General features: G+C 38.8%; 1 long non-coding RNA gene and 1 pseudogene across 1 annotated transcript in view; both read left to right on the forward strand.

The window, feature by feature from the left end:
- LOC105492846 (uncharacterized) overlaps positions 1–27,416 on the forward strand; it is a 138,380-nt gene that overhangs the window by 101,372 nt on the left and 9,592 nt on the right. The window contains exon 5 of the long non-coding RNA XR_011606182.1: positions 18,061–18,162. This is a non-coding gene — a long non-coding RNA (uncharacterized lncRNA). The remainder of the gene's footprint in view (positions 1–18,060; positions 18,163–27,416) is intronic.
- On the forward strand, positions 1,984–18,054 carry LOC139355475 (PRELI domain-containing protein 1, mitochondrial pseudogene; annotated as a pseudogene).

Consider the following 27,416-nt stretch of genomic DNA (forward strand, 5'->3'; position numbering starts at 1 on the left):
CAGATATTCAAGTCGTAGAATTATTAAAGATAGACATTCCATGAGTGCCTTATTAAGATTAGGTTTTGGTTAAGGTGGGTATCTGGTTCTATCTCCTTTTTTTTTTTTTTTTTTTTTTTTTTTTTGAGACAGAGTCTCATTCTGTCACCCAGGCTGGAGTGCAGTGGTGCAATCTCGGCTCACTGCAACCTCCACCTCAGCCTCCTGAGTAGCTGGGATTACAGGCATGGACCACCACACCCAGCTAATTTTGTATTTTAGTAGAGACATGGTTTCAGCATGTTGACTGGGCTGGTTTCGAACTCGTGGGCTCAAGTGATCCACCCGCCTTGGCCTCCCAAAGTGCTGGGACCACAGGCATGAGCCCCCGTGCCTGGCCTAGTGGCCTGGCCTTTATAATTTTTTCCAAGCTAAAATCATATCAAATGTGCTATAAGAAATAAGACGTCAGGACTTCTATTTTGCATCTATTCACTATTCATCTGATTAAATGACTTCAGAAATCATTATTTCAGAAAATCCTGGCCTTTCCAGTGGGTCCAGTTTCAGCTCACTCAGTGGGTAGGTTGGCCTTCTCTCCTTGTTTGGTTCAACTTCCACAGAAAGATGTAAAACAACACCAGTGTCTGCCGAGATTCACTGTGTCTACTCAGCTGGCCTTATTCCTACTCCATTCCATTTTCCCGTCTTTTCTCTTCCTTTATCCTCATTTTTATTCATTTTGTGTATGATTTTTGTGTCTTCCTTAAAGTCCTTTATGTAACAGATATTCAAAAAATGAGTGGATGGAGACAGAGATAGAAAAATGTGTCCTGTTTAAGAGTAAGCCTAAACTCTACCCAGTAATGTACTTTAGTGTTTCTTAAACTTGTGATGGTCTTTCCAGCCTCATCTTGAGACATTTTCCACCATACCCTTCACATACCAGTCTACCAAAGGGCTCACAACTCCCTAAGCAACCCCCTAAAGTTTTTCTTTGGGACAAGTTTCTTAACCATTTGGGGACTTAGTTTCTTATCCAAAAAATGGGAATAATACCTACCTTATAGAGTGGTTGTAATGATTAAATGCATTCATTTATGAAAAGCACCTAACATGGTGCCTCATGTAAAGTAAGCACATGATATTGCAGTTGCTGTGGTAGTGGTGATATTTTTTCACAAGAGCCTGGCTTTGCACATACATTTTCTTCGGCCTAAAATACCACCTTCTCCACTTACCGAATTTGTATTTCCTTTTCTCAGTGAGGCCCTTCCTAATCCCCACAGGGCAAGTTAGAGTCTTATCTGCACTTTAAAGCATTGTATAGACCGTTATTATTGTACTTAGTACTCTGTGCTCTATTGATGTCCGATGTCTTCATGTGTTTATTTTCCCCGCTAGATTGTTAACGTTGCGGTATATGGTCTCCTTAAGGTTATCCCTGACACTTAGCACAGAAGAGATCATGAATATATGTTAAGGAAGGAAGAGAAAGAGCAAGGGAAGAAACAGAAGAAAGAAAGAAGGAGCAAGCAAATGAATGAATCTAATCTTCTGATAGTTTCCTGTCCTCTATCATTCCTGGACGATCCCCAACAGCGATGCATTGATCTCATTGACAAATTCTGTCAGTGCGCTGATTAACAGTTCCCAAGCTTATCACTCAGGGCATAAATAACTGTGGTTCTTTGAGATATTAATTCATTCACAGTGAATAATTTGCCTCCTACTTGATGATAATACCAACTATTTGACAAAGCCAAAATTACTCAACTTGCCAAACAAAAAACCAAAATCACTTATTTAGAAAATGACTCATCTAGGAAAGAAGCAGCTACTTTTGAAATTGACACACGTGAGCCAAAATTTGCTTCTTAAGGAAAAAAAATATACATTTCAATGGTTCACTTGGCTTCAGTGGCCAAGTTTTTATGAAGACGAAAGAAGTGGAAAATGAAGGATAAGTGAACACACAGAGTGGGTAAGCACATTGATTTTCTTCATCACTTGCATTCTCTTTGATGATTTTCCCTGTCTAGATTTCCTAAATTATACATGGAGGGTTCTTATTAACCAGGCTTGTGGAATTGGAAAAGAAATTCAGTCAGAAAAATAAAATTAATTGTAAACTGGAAACATTTTCTCACAAAGAGCAACAGTTTTTCTTCCTTGTCACAACAAAGATCCTCTTTACAGACATCCTGTTTCTGAGATACTGCCCATTGGCAATAGAACTCGTAACTGAGTAAAATGTCCCCATTTTTATGAACCAGTATTTCAAGCTCTGAAAATGCTACAATATATAATTTTTATCAGATATCCTGTTAGATAATCTTAATAGTAATAGGGGCTGCCACTGTTTTTTTCTTCTTGGAAGCCTTTGGCAGTCTGACTCCAGCAGCTATATATTCAGCCACATCATCCACCATTTAGACTTTTGATTTCACCCTCTTACCCCAGTCTGTACCTTCTCCAGTCTTCCCTAGATCAGTGAAGGATGTGACCACCCAGTCAATTACTCAAGTGAAAAATTTCAGAATTACCTTTGAGTCCTCTCTTTGACCCACTACATCCCATCCATCACCAAGCCCCTTGACACTGCTTCCATAACATCTGCTAGTCTATACATTTCAGCCCATTCATACCACTGCCTACCCACACCACCATTATCATTCAGCTGGGCTGCCACAGAAATCTCTGTTTGGTTTTTTCTTGCTTGTCTATAGTTTCCACACAGAAGCCAAAGCGAGATTTGCTAAAACATAAATCAGATCACATCGCTCCCCTGCTTAAAAGCCTCCCGTGGCATTTTATTCCACTTAGAATAAAATCCATACTCTTGCCCCTGTGTCATCTGGCCTATGTGGAGTTCTTTGATCCTAGCCTTTACTGCCTTATCATCTCTCGCTGTGCACCAGCCACACTGGCTTTCTTCATATTCCTCTTACAAACATTTTCATCTGAAAGTCTTAGCACTAGCTATTCCTTCTGCCTATAATGCTCTTCCCCTGAAGTTTGCATGGCCACTGTGTTTTTAAAATGTATTTTGTATTTTGCCCTGTAATTTTAATAAATAATTTAAAATATTTTGGAAGAAAAGATTGAAAACATGCAAATTCTTTTTTGACATTTATTTACATTTACATTACTTCTTTATCTTTTATTATTATTATGGATCCATATTAGTTGTACATATTTATGAGATACATGTGATATTTTGATACAATCATACAATGTGTAATAATCAAATCAGAGTAATTGGGATAGCCATCACCTCAAGCATTTATTTGTCTGTGTGTGTGCGTGTGTGTGTCTGTGTGTGTGTTAGGAACATTCCAATTCCACTCTTCTAGTTATTTTGAAAGATACAATAAATTATTGTTAACTGTAGTTGCCTTATTGTGGTACCAAACACTACATCCTTGTATCTCACTATATTTTTGTACCTATTAGCGATCCCCTTTCTATCTCCCTGTCCCTACTACTCTCTTAGCCTCTGGTAACCACCATTCTATTCTCTATTTCCATTAGTCAACTTTTTTTTTAGCTCCCACACATGAGTGAGAACATGGAATATTCGTTTTTCTGTGCCTGGCTTATTTCACTTAACGTAATGGCCTCTAGTTGCAATCATGTTGTTGTAAATGACAGAATTCCATTATCTTTCATGGCTGAATAATATTCCATTGTATATCCATATCACATTTTCTTTGTCTGTTCATCCATTGATGGACACTTAGATTGATTCCACCTTGGCTATTGTGAATAGTGCTGTAATAAAAATGAGAGTGCAGATATCTCTTCGATATGGTGATTTTCTTTCTTTTAGATATATACTCAACAGATGGGGTTGCTGGATCATATGATAGTTCTATTTTTAGCTTCCTACTGCTCTCCCTAATGACTGTGCTAAATTCTATTCTCACCAATACAGTTCTGTTTTTAGCTTCCTACTGTTCTCCCTAATGACTGTGCTAAATTATATTCTCACCAACAACATACAAGGGTTGCCCTTCCTTGACATTCTCACCAGCATCCATTCTTGGCATAGCCACTATCTTTGTCATTCAAGGATACCTAACTACCCTATATGAAGTAGCTTCTGGGTCACTATCACTGTCACACCCCATATTGCATTTATCTGATATTTCCGGGAGCTTTTTGTTGTATGGTTATTTTCTGTCTTGTTTGGTGCTGAATTTCCTTATATCTAGAATAGTGTTTGGCTCTCAATAAATATGTGTTTAATTGAATAAATGAATCTTGCTTTCTCAACTTTATTCCCTGTCCACAATAGTGGACAATATTTCTGATGGAGAATAATAAGACCAAAGACCAGAGGTAGACTGACTGTGTATGGGGACAGAAAGGCTACAAAACAGTAAGAGAAAATGACCTGACTAGAGAGGAACATCCTTGTTGAAAGGTAGTAAGAGACAAGTTAGTAAGATCTTCAACATCAGACTGAGAACGTAGATCTCATCTGATAAGTGATAGAAGCCTCTTCCTAAACCTGGGGAAACACAGACTATGAACTCTAGAAGGTCAGGGATGTTTGTTTCAGTCACTATTATGAATGCGATACCTAGGAAAGTACTGAAACACAGAAGGTGTTTAACAAATAGTTGAAGGCATAAATGAGTGAATAAGCATGATATAATCTGTAAGATGCTTTTTTTGGAAAACCATTTGAAAGATACAACAGAGATAAGGAGACTGTAGAATAGACTTTTCAAAATCTAGAATTTAAGAAAACCTAGAATCTAGAATTGTATTTAAGTGACTTATTAAAATTCAGTTTCCTGTGCCTTTCCTAAGACCTACTAAATAATCTAAGACTGGGACAAGAATCTGTATGTCATGAGTTTCCCAGGTCCTTATCTGCAAACTAAAGTTTGAGAATGACTGTCCTACAGGAGGAAAAATGATGGAAGTACTAAAGTGGGATCTATATTTGAGAGACTCGAGAACTTGCCAGAATTTTATGATGTACAGAAAAGAGTCAAAATGACTAAGTTTTCAATCTGGCAGGCAGAGAAAATAATGCCACCATTGGTAGAGCATAGGAAATTTGTGCATTAGTATGAAAAGGTCTTCTCATTGTAAAAACTTATAAGGTAATAGATTTTCACCTTTTGGAAGACAATGCGAAGGGTATGTAAAGGTGAAGAGTGAGACTAAGCTAAGAAAAGTATGTGCCTCCAAAACCATGGACGTTGCTGCACCATAATAAATAGCAAAGATATTGCCACTGTATTCTAGAGCATGAGGGTGCAAAGACAAATTAGTCTCATTTCTTATTGTCAAAATCTATATTAAAGGCATGTTACTCCTGTTTATTTTGTAGTGAACGCATTCCATATGTCTCAGTAAATAGTTCTTTGTGCAATAGATCCTTAAAATTGGCTTCCTCCCAGCCATGAAACAGATATGGCATTGGAGCAATGCTAGAAAGCAAGAAAGGAATGCCAGAGATCTAATTTGAGGAAAGATCTGAATGCACATGTCTCTGGTAAACATCTTAGAAAGTTGTTCAGTTTTCCATGGTTCAGATTTTATTTATAATTCTTAGGCTTTAGAATATAGAATCCATACTTAGCAGATGTTTTTTTAATGTAAAGATGGGCTGAGGCCAGTAAATGCTACTCATGAGAAGAAATCTTTAAACATGGCACTACTTTGGGCACATGTGAGCCTCTGTGCCTTTGTGTTATGGGAAACCTAACATTTAGAATACCTAGGGAGTTGAATACCCAAAAGTAAACTATCCCTTCCCGCCATGAATTCTTACAGAATTTTCATCATAAACCCCAAATTCTTCTTGTCAGTTTTCCGTTAACCACTGTCATATGAGAAAAGAAGTCAGAGAAGAGAGGCCCGCGGGTAGAAGTGAGTATTAGAACATGCCTACAACTACACTTGGGAGACTGCCTGCTCCACAGCAACCATTTTGGAAGCCCTGATTTTTTATTTGAGTGTAGTGCAAAGTTAAAGGGACTGTATTAGAAGATTCTGTGTGAAGAGTTCTGCAGACTGGGCCTTTCTGTTTTCTCCCTACTTGAACAAGAAGTCATGTTGACCCCAATTTTTTAAAAGAGCAGAAAAAAAATGAAACTACGCATTGAAAACTTATGCCACAAAATTTGGGTCACACATTAATTAAGTGGGAGGTACAATACTAATTACTTCATTGTTCCTGTCAAGGAAGCTATGAGTCTATCTTGCAAAAAAAAAAAAAAAAAAAGCGAAGTAAGGCAGCATACTTGACAGGAACAATTCCCTCACCATTACCCTCGCCCCCGCAAAGAAAATGTCTGATGAGATCAAAACAGTAAGGAAGAGAACATATTTAAACATAAAAGAGGACCAGAATTTGCCTCACAGATGACTGTTCTAGGCCATCTTCCTTATAGGAATTCTAGGTCAGGAAACTGATACCTGATGAGGGAAACAGTTTGAACTTTCTAAAGCATGCTAATAATTAGTATTGAACAAATCCCAATTCAAATATTAAGGATCTTGAAAGTTCCTTACCTTTTCAGCCAAAAAGTAGTTGTGTACAACTTTGTATCTGCATAAGATGATCACGTTTCAGTGCCAACTACCAGAACTATGATAAGCTTGACCCCGTAAACTGACTTCTCTCAAAGACGCTTAGATTCTCTCAGGTCTCAGATCACTAATTAGCATACTACCAGTGCCTTCTTTTGCGTGGTGCCCTCAGTGCCCAAGCTGTTTAGGGACTGTCCAGTGCAGAGGAAGAGGAAAGAAGACATCCCTAGCAGGAGGATCAGAGCATTGGATATACACATTGACTCAAATACTCCAAAAGAGAAAGCTTTTCTGTGTCCTTGGCTTGTACGAGATGGCTAACTTTAGAAATATGAAGACCCTCTCTGTTCATCTTAATAGTGTAATACTTCTATCATCTTTATTGCTTTCTCCTACATGGATAAAGATCTAGTCATCCACCAAAAGAAAAAAATTGTTTTCTTTCTGAAAAGAGATATATTTTCCTGGTTTTTCTACATGTCAAGGACAACTGAACTCAGAAGGAATAATTTAGATTTATTTACAGTCTGAATTCATACAGATTTTGTTTCAATCAAGTTTGGCCTTACAATTATGCCACTTTGTCCTGAAGGTGTGTTTTTATTTTTGTAGGTATATGATGTACAGACCCTTTGTGAGTGATAGATAATTATTAAGTTTAGACATATGTTAATCGTTTAGCAAAGGGCTAATAACCAATTGCATTTAATGAATGAATGCTTTTTTAAAAACTTCAAAATTCAGCTCCCTTTAAATCTGCTGTATTGTTATTTACTTTATTCATCAGGGTGATTGTGCTGTGATTACCTGGAAATAAATAGCCCCTAACTAACTTGGCTGCATATCTAGTCTTCCTTTCAATAATAGCTATGCAATATGTTTAAAAAGCAAAAATTAAGTTTCATGTTTTGTAATCAACCACCACAAAATGATGATTTTTTTGCAGATGATTATAATGCTTTTCATAAGGTCTTAAAAAGTAGAGTACCAGAGACATAAATATGAGAGAAAAGAGCCACTTTCAATAATTTAGTTTAAAAACAATTAACCCTGGGTCATTTCTCAAAGTTAATCTTCTATGTCAGGAAAATTGAGAGTAATTTAGAGAAGCATAATACTTTTACTAAATATTTCCAATTCTGCACCTTCCTCTATATTGTAAGTAGGTAAAGAGAGAATTATTTAATAACAGTTCAGGCGCTCCAAAGCTATGAACACCCATCTTACAAACATCAAAAACTTGTAAGGAAAGAGATGCACACTCTCTTCACCCAACTGCAAAAACCTCAACTGATTCCAGTTATGGAAACTTTCTAGCTGTCATCTCTTCTCTAGTCCTGCCATTTTCTGTCTTGAGAAGAAGGCTAAGCACAAACCTGGCACAGCAAGATAATAGTTTTCTCAGATGGAGATTTCCTCCCCATGGTTGGATCCTTTTTATTATCAAGGCTCTCAGTGTATTAAAAATTAAAGACATATAAAAGCAAGGTTACAACATTTTTAGCATATTTTAAATGTTCCATCCTAACAATGAATTCTAATGACAGTGTAGATAACCTCAGTAGAAGATAACGTCAAGAATCTAAATTTGAGGCTCTTTACGAGGATGAATACAGACCAAGTGGCTTTCCTGGTTCTCTCTATAATTAGCTCTGCTATTCACTCCCAGTTTTCATTCCCTTGACGTTTTTCAACAGATTTCTCTGCTACCATTTATCCTCCATAATGCCATCAGAGTGACCTTTCTAAGATGTCCACTTCGTCATGTCATTTCCATGCTTAAAAGCCCCTAAGTTTCCAGGGGTCTGTAGACTTAAGACAGGCTGCTTCCCATGGGGACCACAGAACCCTTTCTTGCTCCAGCCCTGGCCTGCCCCTCCATTCCCATGTCCCAGTGCATCACCTCCCTTCCACTCGGCCTCTGCACTTCACACACTTTCCTCGGCGCACTCTGTTCCCTGAGCCTGAATTGCTCTTACTCTATCTGCCGGCAAAGAAACTCCTCCTCTGTTAAGATTCACCGCAAGCCTGGTTCACCAACGGTCTCAGGAGGCTCTGGCCACCTTCTTGTTGGCCCTATTGTACCCCAATTACCTCTTTTGTAGTTTTTATAATGACTTAACACTTAGTTTTTTATGAGTTTGACTTCCCTTACTGAGGGCAGGGACTGTTTTTATCCACTTTTGTATCTATCCTCAGTGTCTGGAGCCCAGGGAGTACTAGATTAATACGTTTTATACTATTTTCATCTTTGTTGTTGGGTTACTTGATTTTTCTTCACTTGTTTCTTTTCCTTTCTCACCATTCCACTTTTGAGTTTTAAAAAATCATTTTAATCTTGACTGATAAGCATTAAAATAGTATTATCAAAGACTTTTATCATGAATAAGTAGGGTTATGTTTTGAAGGGAAATTCTACATAATTTTTAAGAGCCATCAGCTTCTAAAATTCCTTGAGAATATAAGTCTCTCCATGACAATTTCTATACATCTCTTCATCTTCTTATACTTAAATCTACTTCTCTTCAAGCACAGAGAGACAAGAAAAATTTAACTTTTTATTTAATTTTATGATTTTTCTCTTTGGTTTTATTGCTGCAGTATTATTTTCCTGCTACTTGTTCATTTCAAATATGTAATGTTTCTGCTACATTGTGGATTAAATGACTTTCATGTGCTGATTTTCCAACCCCAGCACCATCCATGGTATCTTTTTCTGTGGAGACATGTATTTTAAGCACATTTGTAATTTAGCACATTTGTAGATTGTGGATTCTCCACTGAGATTAGGAAAACTGTCATGTGCTAATTTAAATTATTAATTCAGCAAGCATTTATTGAGTAATAACATTTGTCAGAATCAACTTTAGGCTCTGAGGATGAGGAGTGAAATTAATTAGGCCCCTACCTTCAAGGTGCTTACAATCTAATGCATAAATTTTGCTAAATATTGGCATGTTTCTCTTTCTGCCTCTCCAGTACTGCCCCTTGTGAAAACAAATTCTATTTATGATCTTAATTGCATGGAAATAGTTATGATGACAATAACAAATTAGCTTTAAATCTTTCTGAGAATCACCTCATAGATATAAGAAATAGTTTGTCATGTTTATTTCCTTAAATACCCATTTGAGATCTACTCTTTCTGTTTTTCTTTTTAATGAGTTTCCCTCCATCTCGAAGAGATCTGTAATACTTTGTTATTTCATAACATCTACAGTGATCCTTGAACACCCTTCTGGAAGGATTTTTCAAGCAATATGCTTACTTTTCAGATCTTTTTTCCTCCAGTCTAGACAGGAGAAGATCCATCCACTATTTGAGGTCTCATTTATCATCCTCTATCAAGAAAAAAAAAAAAACTGGGTCTGGAGATTTAAGTCTTTAACAATGTACAGTACTGAGCATTTAATGTGTGAATTTGTCTTAACTGGTTATACTTTAATCGGATCACAATTATTCCTAGCAACTAATGGATGTATCTGTAAAAGGGAATTTGTCCATTAATGATAGAAAGGTTTCTAAAGATCTTTTAACATGAGATAAATAAAGCAGTAGATCAACAGAAGACAGGTATATTTTATAATAATCACTCTGAAAGAGCTATTTCAAGTAATAATTACCCACTCAGGGATGATGGGGGAATCTCTAATGGCTATAGCATAAGAATCACTTACCATGTGACAAGAAAAACCTGCTATTCCCCCAAACTTAAAATGGAAACATTCTTTAATGGGAAAATAATGCCTTAATTCACTCTTTTAAAATGTTTAAATTAAATATATAAAATGCAATGTTTTCATCTCTATAGTCTTACTCATTATTTTTCTAAACATAATTTTTAAATCTATCTTTTATGAGAATCTACTGGTAAAACAGTAGATTCATTTTTTGTTTCTATGGAAGCCTTCCTTCTAGAAGACACGTCTTACCTTTCTAATAAAGTTATTTTTTTAATGCCATCATTTCAACTTTTGGTGTTTTCTCCCCCTAAATCTCCAGTTTAAATCAGTTTCTATTTTGTGGCTTGTCTGATTGTGGAGCTTTCCTCTAGGAAACTGGTCATTCCACTCAGAAGAAAACTAGATTTTTGGTGCCATTCCAAAAGGAACAAGTAGGTCAGCTCCTCCTTACTATTTGTAGGTGACTAAAGGAAAGAGAAATGTCAGTTTGTTCATATATTGATGTATTCATTCAACTAGTATTTACTGAGCATGTATTCTAGACAGGTACTAGCTCAGGGACCTGAAGTAAAGCTGGGGAATGTTGACACACACACAAAAATTCCTGTACATTGCAGAATGAAACACTGAAACTTTCTATCTGGTGTTCTAGGATGATAGAGAAATATTACTAAATCCTCATAACATTGTTGCAATTTCAATTAAATAGGGTTAGCCCACTGAGTAAATTCTACTCTTCCTAAGTGCTCATGGCTTCTCTTACCAGGGAACTCCTTAACTATGTGGGTTCATCAAAAGATAGAGCTGACTTCAGAAACTCCTGTGGAAAACTTTTCAAAACTCCTCATATCATTTTTCAGAGCATGTGTACATCCCTAGCCACTTTCTCACTGTTATCCTATCAGTATTTTTATTGGAAAAATGCATAGATTCTCAGCAATCATAAATGTTAATGATTTTTACATTTGTCGGGACACTTCAGTTATAAAACGCTCACTAAATTTCAAGCATGTTCATATGCTGAAGACGTCCGTGGAATAAACCTAGGTCCCCTGAATCTTACGCAGCCCACCCAGACTCACTTGAAACCAGTTTTCTCAGTATGGGTGCCATGGAACCTGAATATATCAATCATAAGAAGAGTTAACAATCCACCTCATGGGTCAATCAGAAACGTGAACTCAAAATCTTTCCCTATTTGCTATACTCTCTCTTTTTACTCTACATCTAGCCTTTCAATTCCTGGTTGGGAAGACCCCCTAACTTGCATCTTAGCGATGTAGCTCCTCCATGTCTGTCCAGCAATAAACTCAGCTTTGGTATTTTTTAGGTCTGATGATCTTTGTATATTGATTCTGATTTGCTAAAGACCCCTAACATGTATTTTGTATTTAAAATTATGTATTTACTATGTGTCAGATACTGTTCTTAGAACTTTGCAAATATGAACCCATATAGGTGCTGATTTGTAATTTTCCTGAAGCAAGAGTTAGAATCACAGATACTTTCAAGAAGCATGATTTAACCAGCCAGTGAACCTAACTGACTGTCCAGTATTCATATCTTATCATCTAGCACTTTCATTACTATTCATCTTTGTTTTTTATTTGTTTCTCATAGTAACTGTCATGATGGTTTATGGGCAAAAATTGGCTCAAAGAAGAAAGCCAACTGTTAGAGCTCTTGATAGAAATAAAGAGGAAGGAAAATAATTCAGAGAAATTATCTGTTTTAGCCTGAAAATAGAAATTTTCAGTAGATTAAATAGTGGCATGTTGAATTTGATGGCAGATCAGATGTGTAACATGAAAGAATTCACAGAACTTTCTAGGCAAAGCAAAAGAAAACCATTTCAGGGGGAAAATTCTCGTGTCCCTAACAATGCAATAAATGCATACTGTGGAAAAGAAAAGTCAATGGACACTGAATTTGTTTTTTGTGTTGGGAGGATATGTATGAGAAAGAACTATTAAGGGAGAGAAAGCTGGAAGTTAGAATAAAGTCAGAACACTTTCATACCTATAAAATTGGGGATTCACAAAGATCTCCAAAGCTTTGTAAATGTCAGCGTTCTACCACACTGTTTAAAAAGCTTGAATATTAAATAATTTTTGTTACCCAGTGTGAATTTTTTTGTGATTTTTCACTGTGGTAAAATAAAATAAAACGTATAACTTTAGTCTTTTTTTTTTTTTTTTTTTTTTTTTTTTTTTGGTTCAGATGGAGTCTTATCTGTCACCCAGGCTGGAGTGCAGTGACGGGATCTCGGTTCACTGCAACCTCTGCCTCCCTGGTTCAAACGATTCTTCTGCCTCAGCCTCCCGAGTAGCTGGGATTACAGGCGCCTGCCACCACTCCCGGCTAATTTTTTGTATTTTTAGTAGAGATGGAGTTTCACTGTGTTAGCCAGGATGGTCTCAATCTCCTGACCTCATGATCTGCCCGCCTCAGCCTCCCAAAGTGCTGGGATTACAAGCGTGAGCCACCGCGCCTGGCCAACTTTAGTCTTTTTTTTTTTTTTTTCTTCTGAGACGGAGTTTCGCTCTTGTTGCCCAGGCTGGAGTGCAATGGCGTGATCTCCGCTCACTGCAACCTCCACCTTCCAGTTTCAAGCGATTCTCCTGCCTCAGCCTCCTGAGTAGCGGGAATTACAGGCGCCCACCACCATGCCTGGCTAAATTTTTTTGTATTTTTAGTAGAGACGGGGTTTCACCATGTTGGCCAGGCTGGTCTCGAACTCCTGACCTCGTGATCCGCCCACCTCGGCCTCCAAAAGTGCTGGGATTACAGGTGTGAGCCACTGCACCCAGCCAACTTTAGTCATTTTTAAGTGTATAATTCACTGGCATTAAGTGCACTCATGTTGTAGTGCAGCCATCACTGCTATCCGTTCTCCAGAAGTTTTTCATCATCCCAAACTGAAACTCTGTACCCACTGAACAGTAACTCCAAGTCCTCCCCTCCCCTCGGCTCCTGATAACCACTATTCCACTGGCTGTCTATGAATTTGGCAACTCTACATACCTCATATAAGAGGAATCATACAATATTCCTCATTTTGTGTGGGGTATATTTTATTTAGCATAATGTCTTTAAGGTTATTATTGCATGAATTAGAATTTTATTCCTTTTTAAGGGTGAATGAGATTCCATTGTGTGTATATACCACATTTTGGTTATCCTTTCATCTGCCAATTAAATTTGGGTTATTTCTATCTTTTGGCTATTGTGAATAATCTTACTATTGATGTACAAATATCTGTTCATTTGAATCCAGTCTACTGTCCAGAAAAATAAAATAAAATATCTGAACTCATGGTAGCGGCAGCGGCAGCTGCTCAGGCGCGGTGCGGTGGTGACTAAGCTAAGCACCTGGCGGTGGGTGTGCACCGAGCCCCGGCCCGGCCCCCGCGTGCTTCCCAGGCTCCACAGCCCTGATGCTGAGCGGGTGCTGAGCCCGCTCCGGCCGCGACGATGGTGAAGTATTTCCTGGGCCAGAGCGTGCTCCGGAGTTCCTGGGACCAAGTGTTCGCCGCCTTAGGGCAGCGGTACCCGAATCTCTGTGGCAAACATATCTTGACGGAAGACATAGTACACCGGGAGGTGACCCCTGGCCAGAAACTGCTGTCCCCGCGACTCCTGACCGAGACCGAGAGGATGCCCCGCTGGGCTGAGTGGCTGTTTCCTGCCAGTGTTGCTCACTCGGTGGACATACATACTGGAGGACTCTGTTGTGGACCCACAGAATCAGAGCGTGACCACCTTCACCTGAAACATCAACCACGCCTGGCCGATGGTGGTGGAGGAACGATGAGTTGACTGTGAACTCTGTCAACAGTGGCTGGACCGAAATCTGCCGGGAAGCGAGGGTCTCCTCTAGCTTATTTGGTGTCCTCAGAGCTGTCCGGGAATTTGGTCTTGCCCAATTAAAAAGCAACGTGACCAAGACCATGAAGGGTTTTGAACATACCTTGGCGAAGCTGCAAGGCGAGGCCCCTTTCAAAACACTTGTTGAGACAGCCAAGGAAGACAAGGAGAATGCAAAGGAGACGGCACTGGCAGCTGCAGAGAAGGCCAAGGACCTCACCAGCAAGGTGGCCGCCAAGGGGCAGCAGCAGCAGCATCACTTTGTGTAGCCAGCCCACCACCACCACAGCACCCCAGACAGTTCTCTGCCCTCCCTCCATTGTACCTTATCATTGAAAATCAACTTCCGGCCGGGCGCGGTGGCTCAAGCCTGTAGTCCGGGCACTTTGGGAGACCGAGGTGGGTGGATCACAAGGTCAGGAGATCGAGACCATCCTGGCTAACACAGTGAAACCCCGAATCTACTAAAAATACAAAAAAAAAATTAGCAGGGCGTGGTGGCGGGCTCCTGTAGTCCCAGCTACTCCACTCGGGAGGCTGAGGCAGGAGAATGGCTGGAACCCGGGAGGCGGAGCTTGCAGTGAGCCGAGATCGCACCACTGCACTCCAGTCTGGGCAACAGAGCGAGACTCCGTCTCAAAAAAAAAAAAAAAAGTCACAGCCCTATCTACTGTCTGGGTGGTGAGTTGTGGGGAATCCAGTTTGACATCTGCAGTACACCAGGCACGTGATCCACGTCTGAGCCAGGTCTGCTTATTCTCCCATTGGGCAGCTGAGGACCGAGGCACACAGGGGCGGTGACTTGCCCTGGGATCCAGGTAGCCTGCAGGTGGACTGGCAGTAAGTGCTAGACTGTAAGCCCCACGAGGGCAGGGCTCTTGGTTTTGTTCTCTGATGTGTCTCAATATCTAGCACATAATAGGCACTCAATAAATACTTGTTGAATTCAAAAAAATAAATATCTGTTGAAGTCTCTACTTTCAGTTATTTTTGTTTATATACTCAGAAGTAGGACTGCTAGATCATATAATTCTGTTTAATTTTTTATGGAACCACCATACTTCAACATGAATATTTTTGTAGGATTAATGCAGCAAAGCTTAAATGCAAGTAATCATTATCCTCACTGCTGGTTTTAGTAAAATAATTAAAACAAAATTCACACACACTGTTTAGTAACTTATTCGTGGCCAGGCACAGTGACTCACGCCTATAAAATCCTAGCACTTCGGGAGGCTGAGGCAGGTGGATTGCCTGAGCTCAGGAGTTCAAGACCATTCTAGGCAACACGGTGAAACCCCGTCTCTACTAAAATACAAGAAAAAAAAAATTAGATGGGCATGGCAGCTCGCACCTGCAATACCAGCTACTTGGGAGGCTGAGACAGGAGAATCACTTGAACCTGGGAGGTGGAGGTTGCAGTGAGCCGAGATCGCACCATTGTACTCCAGCCTGGGTGACAGAGCAAGAGACTGTGTCTCAGAATAAATAAATAAATAAATAAATAAATAAATAAATAAATAAATTTTAAAAATAACTTATTTGTTGGAGTAAGTATCTTGCACAAGTTCCGTTGTTTCCAGTCCAGGATGTCTATAGCCGTATGTGCTCTTCTCTCTGGAAGCCGTCCATTGATTTTTCTTGGTGATTTATGGCCTCTGATTCTTAATTATTAACTGTATTTTGATGGCAAAAATCCAAAAGCAGAAGAATTATCTACTGTGAAATTTGTTCATCAGAATTTAGGTTTGCATTTTCCTTTGCCTGCACTTTTTACTTATTTCCTCATACAAGTCAGAAATAAATGGCAGTTATGATCATAATCTGTTAACTTTTGATTTTGGTAGTTTATTTTGCAGTATTTTTCCATCCACATTTGTAAGGAAACAACTTACTTAAAGGGTTGGAGGTCTTTTTTCCTTCTTTGATTATAGTACTGTCAATTGTGTTTTCATTTGGTTTTATGAGTCTTTTAATGTAAAAATGCAAACATTGTCCATTATAAAGGTTTTTCAAAATCCTTCCAGATCAAAAGCCTAGCCCAAGTATTCAATATCCAATACAGGTATGCATTTGTGAGAAACAACTTTTGACCTCAAAGTTTTTATAGGAATCAAATGCCAGACAAGCTGTTTTGTGTGTCTCATTAATAGCAAAACTGTGGTTTGCTTTATAATAATGTCAGTGGGATTTATAATAATGTCAGAGAGATGGGGTGACAAAGGATTAAAATAAAATTCAGTGAAACTTTTTCCCTAACATTTTATTTATGCATAAAACTGAAACCCAGTAATGACCCATATTTCTGTATTTACCTAATTCTGAAAATATAGCATTGCATGTTGTGAAAGTATAATCAAATTCGGAATAATATTCTTATTCTGAGGCCATGACGGTATATTGCTCCAAATTTGAAATCTGCTTAAGTTTCTCAGCTGCATAGCCTTAAATCAACTCAGATCTTTAATTGTGTAAGTTCATTTATTCTGAACCAAATGTAATTTCCCTTTTAGGGAGGGATTGCCTTTAAAAGCCTCATTAATAAAATCCTAACGAGGTATCTTGGACATTGTAGAATACTGGTGTCATTTTTATGAGTTTAGAACAAAAGGATACAAAATATACAGATAAGATTACCTATCAAATACATGAAGGCAAAATGTTCCTGACAAAGTCAGAACATTCTAAAATAGTTTAAAAACGTTTCCAGTGCCTTCAAAAAACACCAAAGCAATTATTGCTGATACCTTATGAATCAAAGGTCTTGTTTTTTCATCATGACCTGAGTTCAGCCGGCACACTTTTGGAAAAAGAAACTGGCACTCCTTGTTAGATTGAGAACCTAGATGACCTTATGCCTCTAACGTAAAGGATATAAATGGTCTATTTGTGCAACTGTGCAAATATGCAAATACAATGAATGCCAATTTATAAAATGAAAGGGCTAGTTGAATAAATGTAAATATAAAAACAGTAACAGGGACTCAAGGTCTGTAATAAATTAAGGCTGTGACTAAAATAGAAATCAGACTGGATAAATAATCATTGTAATAATGGCAGAACTTGAGCCCAACAACAAAATTTTATATAAGGTTATCAGTTGGCATCAAATGGAGGATCAGTGATAATGGGGAGCATAAGAAGAGTATACAGATTTTAGAGGCTGTTAAAATTGTCAAAGGTCAAAATAGTTTTTTAAATGTAGTGACACATCCATTCTCTTTTTTTTTTTTTTTTTTTTTTTTTTTTTTTGTGAGACGGAGTCTCGCTCTGTCACCCAGGCTAGAGTGCAGTGGCCGGATCTCAGCTCACTGCAAGCTCCGCCTCCCGGGTTTATGCCATTCTCCTGCCTCAGCCTCCCGAGCAGCTGGGACTACAGGCGCCCGCCACCTTGCCTGGCTAGTATTTTTTTTGTATTTTTTAGTAGAGACGGGGTTTCACCGTGTTAGCCAGGATGGTCTCGATCTCTTGACCTCGTGATCCACCCGTCTCGGCCTCCCAAAGTGCTGGGATTACAGGCTTGAGCCACCGCGCCCGGCCGACACATCCATTCTCTAGCTAGGCTCACACATCGTCTTGTGCCCATTGCACAATTTCAAATTAGCATTTTACTATGCGCTGACATCTGAAATACTAATAGACAAAAATCAGAATAATTGATCTGCAAAGAATCTCAAGAAATTATACCTGGTCTGCCCCCCAAACAAGAGAACACCTAAGCCATTTAAGATAAAATATGAACTCTCTAATTTATAAATTTTCAGGAAAATTGCTGCTGCTTTTCTTTCTGCTGGTACATTTATCTGTCTGGCTTTGTGACCTCCGAGTTCAGAGCATAAAGTACAACCTTGTTTAAATTAAACCTTTCTCTTTTCTTTATTTGGTCCTCAAAACTGCTGAGTTGATTTTAATATTAAAACAAACAAACAAAAATCTTACATCTAGCTTGTAACTTGCATGACAAATTCCACCGCAGGTGTTTTCTGATCCAGTGAGAAGTTCTTGAAAAATGAGAAGAAAGAGAGGTTTAATTGTAACATGGATACATTTTGGACTGGATGCCAGCCACTTGAATAAGGTATGTGTGTTTAAGCATAAAAACTGACTGTATTTTCCTTTTCTTATTTGAACATGCAAAACCTTTTATTTTCATAATCAAGGCCAAATGTATTTCATACTTTGGACTTAAACCAAAACTCAGAAGGAGGATGAAAGAGCATTACCCATGCAAGCAATAGATTTGAGGCAAGTTTTAATTGAAAAGAAAAATCCCACCATCTAGTCATTTTTAGAGCATGAGTTGCATTCACCACACAAATCCTTCATTATTCATACATGGCAGTATGTATTTAATGATTAAGTCTCTAAGGATTTATTTGATGGAATAATCTAAATTTCTTTTTTTAAAGGGCAAATGAAATGTGGTTTTTAATTCTTTAAAGAACAAGTTACAAAGCATGTAAAAATAAAACACAGGCTCTTAGTTTTTAAAACTATATCTACAATTTGCCTATCCATTGGTTTGCTCATCTGGATATCAGTAACATACAGACTTGATCTACTAATGGCTAATTATGCAGTTGTTTATCAGCTCATTTGAAACATTTTGAGATTCAGTCTAGCTCAGCAAATTACTGTGCTTAAGGCAGTTCTACATTCTAGAAAATTATAATATCCCCAGAAGGCAAAGAATTAATAATAAAAATCCTCTTTTGTAAAAGATTATCATTGCAGAGCAAATGGAGCAGATCTTCCCTATCCTACTGCATTTAATGTTCTCATTTTTCCCCTGAAACTTTGATGGAGAGGCAATGAGAATATCGCTGTTTTATTAACTTATTAAGAGGCACATTTATAGAACTCGTGCACTGTATTGATTCCTAAAGCTGCACTGCTGCTAAGAGCCAATAATCACAGAAAAGTCAGATGATTCCATTTCTTATCCCAGAATGTTTCTGATACTCAGTAGAGCCCAAATTTTCACCCAATTCAGAAAGCCTGGTTTTTTTACTTCTCTCAGCCTCAATTTATTCATCTGTAAAATAGGTGTAATAACAAAAGGCAGCCTCTGGATGTTGTGAGAATGAGATAATGCAGTCAATAGACCTAATACAATGCCTGTAGATATTAAATATCGTTAGTTTTTGTCATTATTATGGTTATCATCATTACCTCTTGTGGTTCAGGAATCAAATAAAGATACATGCACTTAAGTAGCCATTTGCCTATGTAGTTATGTAACTTCTTCTGTAAATATTTTCATGTCACCTGAAAGTTTAAAATGAACTTACTGTAAGCCCCAGCACTATTTAGCCCAAAACTGTCTTTCCAAGCTAATATCAAATCAGCCAGAATAGGCGGGCTGCTAGTATGCAACTGGGATAAATTGCATAGACCCTAGTTTGGAATTATCCAACCTCATAGCAGCTGGGCTTGAAAACATGGTATTTTAAAGGCACTTGGTGCCTCTTCTATTGAATTGTGTCAAAGAGTTTTGAACTTTTTCTTCATGACTCAGATTTTGTAGTAGATTTTACCAACTTCATTAGCATTACATTGGATCATTGCATCATATTTTAAGAAGAAGAAAAGTCTTTAAAAACTATCCAGATGCCTTAGCTAGAACATATGAGACTATTTGCTTTATGGCATTATTTGCATAGAGTATATGTATCATTTCATTTATTTGTCAACCAGGACTACTTTTTCACTTCCTAGTAAGATTTGGTGTGCTACCACTAGCTTATAAATATGGCAGGGTGTGGTGGCTCATGCCTATAATCCCAGCACTTTGGGAGGCCGAAGCAGGTGGATCATTTGAGGTCAGGAGTTCGAGACCTGCCTGGCCAAAATGGTGAAACCCCATCTCTACTAAAAATACAAAAATTAGCTGGAGATGGTTGCTTGAACCCAGGAGGCACAGGTTGCAATGAGCCGAGATCGCACCACCTGGGGAGCAGAGCAAGACTCTGTCTCAAATAAATAAATATACAAATATGGCTGAAGCCCTGTGTTTTTATTTTAAACATGCTGCATCTTCTATATATTCAAGGAGTGCGATTAGTGCTACTTGGAAGCCAGTCCTAACGCTAAACTGTGGGGCTAATTGTGGCTCAACTTCCCCTTGCAATTCGTGGCTTCGAAACATCTCTGCCTCTCTTGATTCAGTAAAACAACCAATGTTGCAAGGCATTTCAACTTGGTGAACAACAGAAAGGCTGTGACGCTGTCTTTGCCCCCAAAATGTGAAAAGCAAACTATGTAATCACTAGGGACTAACTATATCGGTTAGTTTTTCTTTATTGCACTTCATATCCACTGCCTGACTTTTTCCTGTTTCAAAATGTGCAATCAATTTTTCCTGAATTTGAAAACTCCTAAGAATAGGCTCTTCTTTATTGTTCTCCAAATTTTCCTAGGGCAAATGAAGTACATTACAGGGGGTTACATATGTAGAAGAGTAAAATGGGATCAGACAAATTAAAATCTCATGTAAGGCTCAGAAGCTAACAGCTGTACAAGTTGAGACCTGCTGGAAAGCAGTGACTCTGAAATAAATTCTTACTCTGTAGACGAATAGGACTTCAGCATGCTAGAGGAGAATGTTTTGAGCTCCTTCCAGCACTAGAAACTGTTCAAATGGGTTATTTTTACTCTACTTATTATAGAGGTGGTTTAGAAAAAGCTAACCTGCAAGGGGCAAAGTGTCTTTCACCAAAGGTTTCCAGAATCTCAATCAAACCCATTACCATGGGCCGTGAAAGCACCACCTTGTCATCACTACCATCACAGCTGTAGTCGTGCTGTTGTTATTGTTGAATCTCTCTGTTCAGCTTTTTATAATTATCATAATTCACCCTAATGTTATGTGATTAGCAGCCTCTGTTGTGGTGAGAATTAAACACCACTCACATAGCGTCTGTGACCTTTCACCTCTTGTGGAGTCGGCCAGGGCTGCATTGGCTGGGAGACAAAGTGCAGAAACCCACAGAGTGCCACCTGCCCTCTCTCAGGCTGGGGGATAAATGGAAAATGTTACCTTCCAACTGTATGTGTTGCTCTCCAGGCAGCCATATTATGAAAGTTCAGTTCCTCCACCTCCCTGTAAAAACTAATTTATTCTCATCCTAGGAAGATTTTTAAAGGATTTTGTAAAGTATTGCTTTAGTGCATTGATACAGAAGGCAAAGTGACTCTGTTAATAGAAAGATAACAGTTCTTTAATTTTATTTGCAACATCATTAGATTAATTGTATGTTGGACATTCAAAGAAGAGATTTGGGGAATTTGATGCCTCTTTGTTTTAGACTGAAGTCAGTACACATGTGACAAGACCACTGAATGAGAACTGTTGGCAAGAATGTACAAATAACTAACCATCCTCTTTATCTAATGAAATATGTTTTCTTCCATGCTAGTGTCCTAAGTTTTGTGGAACATCGTTAATCATAAACACTACAGGAATCTGTTATTTAATTTCACAGACCTTTCAGATCATAGCAGCAATTAGCCAAAATTAGAAAAGAATTTTCTTGCAACTAATATAAGATGAAAAGTAGTCAAGAGCGGATTTAAAAATATACAAAAAAAAATAGGCATTTATAGAATGCTGCTATGTACCACTTCTATACTTTCGACAAGATTGACAATATGTAGCATGATGAGTTAAATTTTCTTTAGCCAAGTACAAAAATCTCTGCATTTTTTCTAATTACCACTTCCTACAAGTCAGCGCAAAGAGGAATAGACTCACTTGGTTCAGCTCAATTTCCACAGCTTGACAGGCATTGATATCAAAATTAATTCTAAGATGAAACTTCATAAAAGAAAATCCTATTTGACAAAAAGAACTATTGGGCTTGAATCAGAGTTGCATTTGCATTGTGAAGTCCCTTTTTTATTGTATATGAAATAATGCCTAAGGAGAGATTGAATATCCAGAGAGAGTTCATTTGAGGCATCCTGATAGTATCTGCCATATGCAAGTAAAGCAGAAGACGTTTTTATGACATCTTCGGAACTGGAAGATTGAATTACAGTTTTAGTAATCACCAGTTCCCCTTCTCCACTGTCACTTTTTGCTAATATATTGCATAGAAAAGACTTATGGTACCGGTTTTATAAGCTTGCAATAAAAATATAACAACTGTTGTATTAAATTATTTAAGTTGTAAACCATTGTGAAAAAGGAGAAAAAGTTTTATCGACGTGGAGGCTGAAAAACTGATTATGATGGAGAGCAAAATGTATTGTACTGATTACTCCCAAGTTTTTCTCTGGTTTAGCATATTGTAAATCTTCAGGGTATCTTTCAAATCAAGGTCTGGGTATGAGAAGTCCTTTTATTTATTGATTATTCAGAACGGGCCAGTGGCAAGAAAAAAATGGTACCTGTGTATTTCCAGGTTACCAATTTATTTTAGCAGAGTTATAAATGCAAATAAACTAAGAAAAAAAGAGGTAATATAGACTTAAGTAAATGTTTCTTTTTGATGAAAAGAAACCTAGTAAATATGAAATAACTACATCTCCCCAGGGAAATTTAGACTCTAGAGATTGTCTAATGTTTCTAGAAATATTTTTTTCTTACCTTATCTTGGCTTTATGGGCACTTATTACCTCTACTATTTAGCAGACTACCATTCTGCTACTGTGTGCAAACATTCTAGGCTAGATGTTTTCTCCTCTCCAGGCGTCCTCCATATTCACTCCTTTGGAGAGTCTACCCTTCCATGTCAGACTTCTTCCGAAACTTTCTGTTAATCAGTGCCTCCTTTCTCTTGCATTTCTAGTCCACACGGAATCTTGGTGCATTCTCTGCCTTGCTCAGAATGTCAGCATTCCATATTTATGCACTGACACTCTTCCTCAGTGCCCCCAGGATTGCTGGACACTGAAACATGGTTCATATCAGGCTCTACCCACCTCCCCCTACACACACACACCTTGGCCACCCAGGAGAAAAAAGGAATTTCCTTGACTAAATAATCAGATTTTATTTATCTAAAGGAAATTAGAATAGGGAGACACGTATTTTTACCTGGTAAATCGAATCACCCAAGGGATGCACAATAACTGGGGATTAGTCCATTCTTTAGTGTTATCCAAGACAATAAATCAGGCACTCTTACTTGATGCTGTAAATGATTTCTTCCTCTCACCGAGACTCAACAGCAGCAAGCTGGACATATTCCCACTTTGATGGCAGTAATATTACTAATAATGTAACTTATAGGTGTCAAGAACTGTATGTTATTTAATCCTCGCAACATCCAAAAAAAAAAAATAGCATTATTCTGATTTTACAGATGAAGCTATTTAATTCTTGTCCAAAATCACATAACTAAAAAGTATTAAAAATCAGAATTCAAATTAAGCACCGGGCACTTGAGGGCTTACCAGCTCTACTGCACTGATACATAATGATTCCATCTCTAAGTCACCATCACGGAAAGGAAAGAATAGGGTAAGAAAGAAGTATGGAACACCTCATGTTCCTCTCTGGATTCTCCCATGCATTCATTTGTCACACATTTCTTGAGTGCAGGTAACATATCAGATTCTATCCTTGTTCTGTAAAGATAAATGATCTATAGTCACTGCCTTTATTATTCATTGGGAAGGAAAATCGGTGAATGATTGAAGTTCACTATGATGATGTAATTGAAATGTATACAAGGTGCTATGAGGACACTGGAAAAATTTAAATTCCAAAGAATTCAGTGTTTTTACTTAGTGATGGCCTTCTCCAGGACAACAGTAAGTCCCCTAAGGGTGAATCCAGCAGCTCTTTGTTCTCAACTGAGACATTCTATGAACGTAACTGTCTGCCTCCCCTTCCCTGGACTGAGAAGGAAGCCACTTAGCTAGGTCAACGCCACTCATTTACCCGAAACCAAAGGAGCTTCCTCCTTCCTCCCACACCTCTAGCTTTATGGCCAGGAGCACTCAAGTCAGTTTGGAGCAATTTGGGTCAACAATTTGGAATTGGAAGATAATTATCTTGGGCTACTTCCCTGACATCTGGAATCCAGGAAGGCAGATTTCTTGGTTTAATTAGATCCCCCAAACCTTCTTTCTGATCCCACAGCAAAGGGACTTGAAATTAAGTAGCCACAGACATATGGATAACTAGTAGCAAAGCCAGCAATTCCTGTGGGCATGACCTCTATCACTAAGACATTCTACCAAGCTGGCTTCACTGTATGGACACGGCCCAGTAGTAGAGAACTATACTGTCTTATACACAGCGTCCGAAGATCACCGTGACCCCCCCTCTGAGAGTAAACCAGAAAGCACTAGATGCTTCCCATTCTTTTTTTTTTTTTTTTTTTTTTTTTGAGATAGGGTCTCACTCTGTCACCCAGACTGGAGTGTAGTGGCATGCGTGATCTCAGCTCACTGTAACCTCCGCATCCTGAGTTCAAGTGATCATCCTGTCCCAGCCTCCAGGGTAGCCGGGATTACAGGTGCCCGCCACCACGCCTGGCTAATTTTTGTAGATTTTTAGTAGAGACAGGGTTTCTCCATGTTGGCCAGACTGATCGCAAACTTCTGACCTCAACTGATGTGCCCACCTTGGCCTCCCAAAGTTCTAGGATTGCAGGCATAAGTCACTGTACCCTGCCCCCATTCTCTCTTTTTTTTTTTTGGAGACAAAGTCACTCTGTCACCCAGGCTGGAGTGCAATGGCACGATCTCGGCTCACTGCAACCTCCACCTCCTGGGTTCAAGCGATTCTTCTACCTCAGCCTCCCAAGTAGCTGGGACTACAAGTGCACACCACCACGTCAAGCTAATTTTTGAATTTTTAGTAGAGATGGGGTTTCACCATGTTAGCCAGGATGGTCTCAATCTCCTGACCTCATGATCTGCCCACCTTGGCCTTTCATGCTTTATACGAATAAGAATCATGAACTTGCATTCACAGTATAACAGTCACTATAGGCACCACTCATTATGTTGAGCTTCCTAGATTTGTAGTTTCATAGAAGAACCATACGTTAAAAATACCTTAGTAAAGAAAAGGTAGCAAAACTTTTTTTTTTTTTTTTTTTTTTTTGAGTCGGAGTTTGGCTCTTGTTGTCCAGGCTGGAGTGCAATGGCATGATCTCGGCTCACTGCTACCTCCGCCTCCCAGGTTCAAGCGAATCTCCTGCCTCAGCCTCCTGAGTAGCTGGGATTACAGGCATGCGCCACCACACCCAGCAAATTTTGTATTTTTAGTAAAGACGGGATTTCTCCATGTTGGTCAGACTGGTCGTGAACTCCCGACTACAGGTGATCCGCCCACCTCGGCATCCCAAAGTGCTGGGATTACAGGCGTGAGCCACCGCGCCCAGCAAGGTAGCAAAACTTAATACATGATCCAACATGGCTAGAACCCTTTTCCTTTTAATTCAGGGTAACCAGGTTTTTTTTCTTTCCTAACTAGGAGAATGGCTAGTATCTTTATAGTAAAAGCCTATTCATTTTTCTACAAAGACAGGAAAGAAACAAGTTGTTTGGTCCCTGACAACAAAATCCATGGGACTAGAACTAGAAAAACTCTTGAAAATCAGGTTGCAGGCCGGGCGCGGTGGCTCACGCCTGTAATCCCAGCACTTTGGGAGGCCGAGACGGGCGGATCACGAGGTCAGGAGATCGAGACCATCCTGGCTAACACGGTGAAACCCCGTCTCTACTAAAAAATACAAAAAACTAGCCGGGCGAGGTGGCGGGCGCCTGTCGTCCCAGCTACTCGGGAGGCTGAGGCAGGAGAATGGCGTGAACCCGGGAGGCGGAGCTTGCAGTGAGCTGAGATCCGGCCACCGCACTCCAGCCTGGGTGACAGAGCGAGACTCCGTCTCAAAAAAAAAAAAAAAGAAAATCAGGTTGCCTGACTCACCTTGAATAAACAAGGCTATTAAGGGCTTTTAAAGGTTGAGGGCTGAAGGGAAGGGAATCTTCAGAGGGTTTCTTTGACTTAGAGTGATGAAATATGTGGCCACAGAGCAAGGCATATGTACTACCCTGATCTACCCCATAGATCTACCCAATGGATCGTTATGGATGCCCAGGTGGGGTTAAAAGCCTCCTAAAGACTGTGAGCAAGTGAAGGACAAACATCTAACCCAGAACTGCCAGGAACAGTATTTTCCTTAGGGAAGCCGTATAAATGGCGAAGACCTGGACCTGAAGTTTTTATATAGTGATAAAAGGTTAGAACCTTATAACCTACACTTTAGGGAAGACCTGAAAGGCAAACAAAGAAAGGAGTTGCACACACATACATTGTCTAGAAAAGAAACATTTCTACAGTTTATTCCGGAAAAGAAAGAATATACAATAGCTTGGTCTATCAGAGATCAGCTGGTTTCAACTGCAGGAAAATGTCATACAGAGATAAATATTTTATAACTAGATACGGCAGGCCTTGAAGATAGCAATTGCTATTGCTTACCGTAGGAGATTATAAATATGGACGTATCTATGAATAATAACTAAGATTGCTGACAATGCAGTAACTGTTCACCTCACATATACCCTCAGACGGTAGGTGCTAATGTCTTTTCATATAAGGGACAATGAATCTATGCAGGAGACGTAGTTGAAAGTGCTGGTTGGTTTCACACCAGCTGTCAAATAGGCCTTTCAAAACTCCTTTATGCATTGGAAACAGTGACCTGGGGGTGAGAGGCTCCTAGCCCGGAAACTGATCCCTTGAGCCATACAGATCTCAATCCCTGACGATTTTGATTAATCCATGCTGACAAACCAGATTTGGATCAATAGAAATTATCTGTAACAAGAAACTAATTGTGTGTTTAGTAAACTCAGTGAAATTTTTGATGGCTTTAAATTTATATGGAAAAGACCCTATTGACTTTTGAAATCAAAATTCATACCACTTTAGGGTAATATTGCCTTGGGTTATAATAAATTATGGTCGTCCGCCTTCTCTCGTGGGTAATATACGGTCTGAAGGCATCTAATCTGTTTATTCTTAAACTATGAATATTCTTTAATTATTATTTAGAGAGACTTTAAATCTCTATTTACATAATGTAGAATCTATTTACATAATGTAGAAAAGCACAGAGAAGTACCTCTTACACTATTTTCATACACCATTCCTGTTTAAATGAAGCAGCAAATACAGCCAATTTCAAACCATGTTACAATCTCAGCTCAAATTATGCAGTGGCTTAGAATAGTAAAAAGATGTCCCTAAAGTTGCATCCTCTTCAGGGTATCAGAGACCTCAGGTGTTAGAGAGCTGCTGAGAGGAGAAGTGGATGAACCAATGAACCAATGTTGAATTTATATTGTACTTTTCACACAGGAAGATTC

The sequence above is a fragment of the Macaca nemestrina genome, chromosome 7, assembly GCF_043159975.1.
Source record: "Macaca nemestrina isolate mMacNem1 chromosome 7, mMacNem.hap1, whole genome shotgun sequence".
In the NCBI taxonomy this organism is placed as follows: Eukaryota; Metazoa; Chordata; class Mammalia; order Primates; family Cercopithecidae; genus Macaca; species Macaca nemestrina.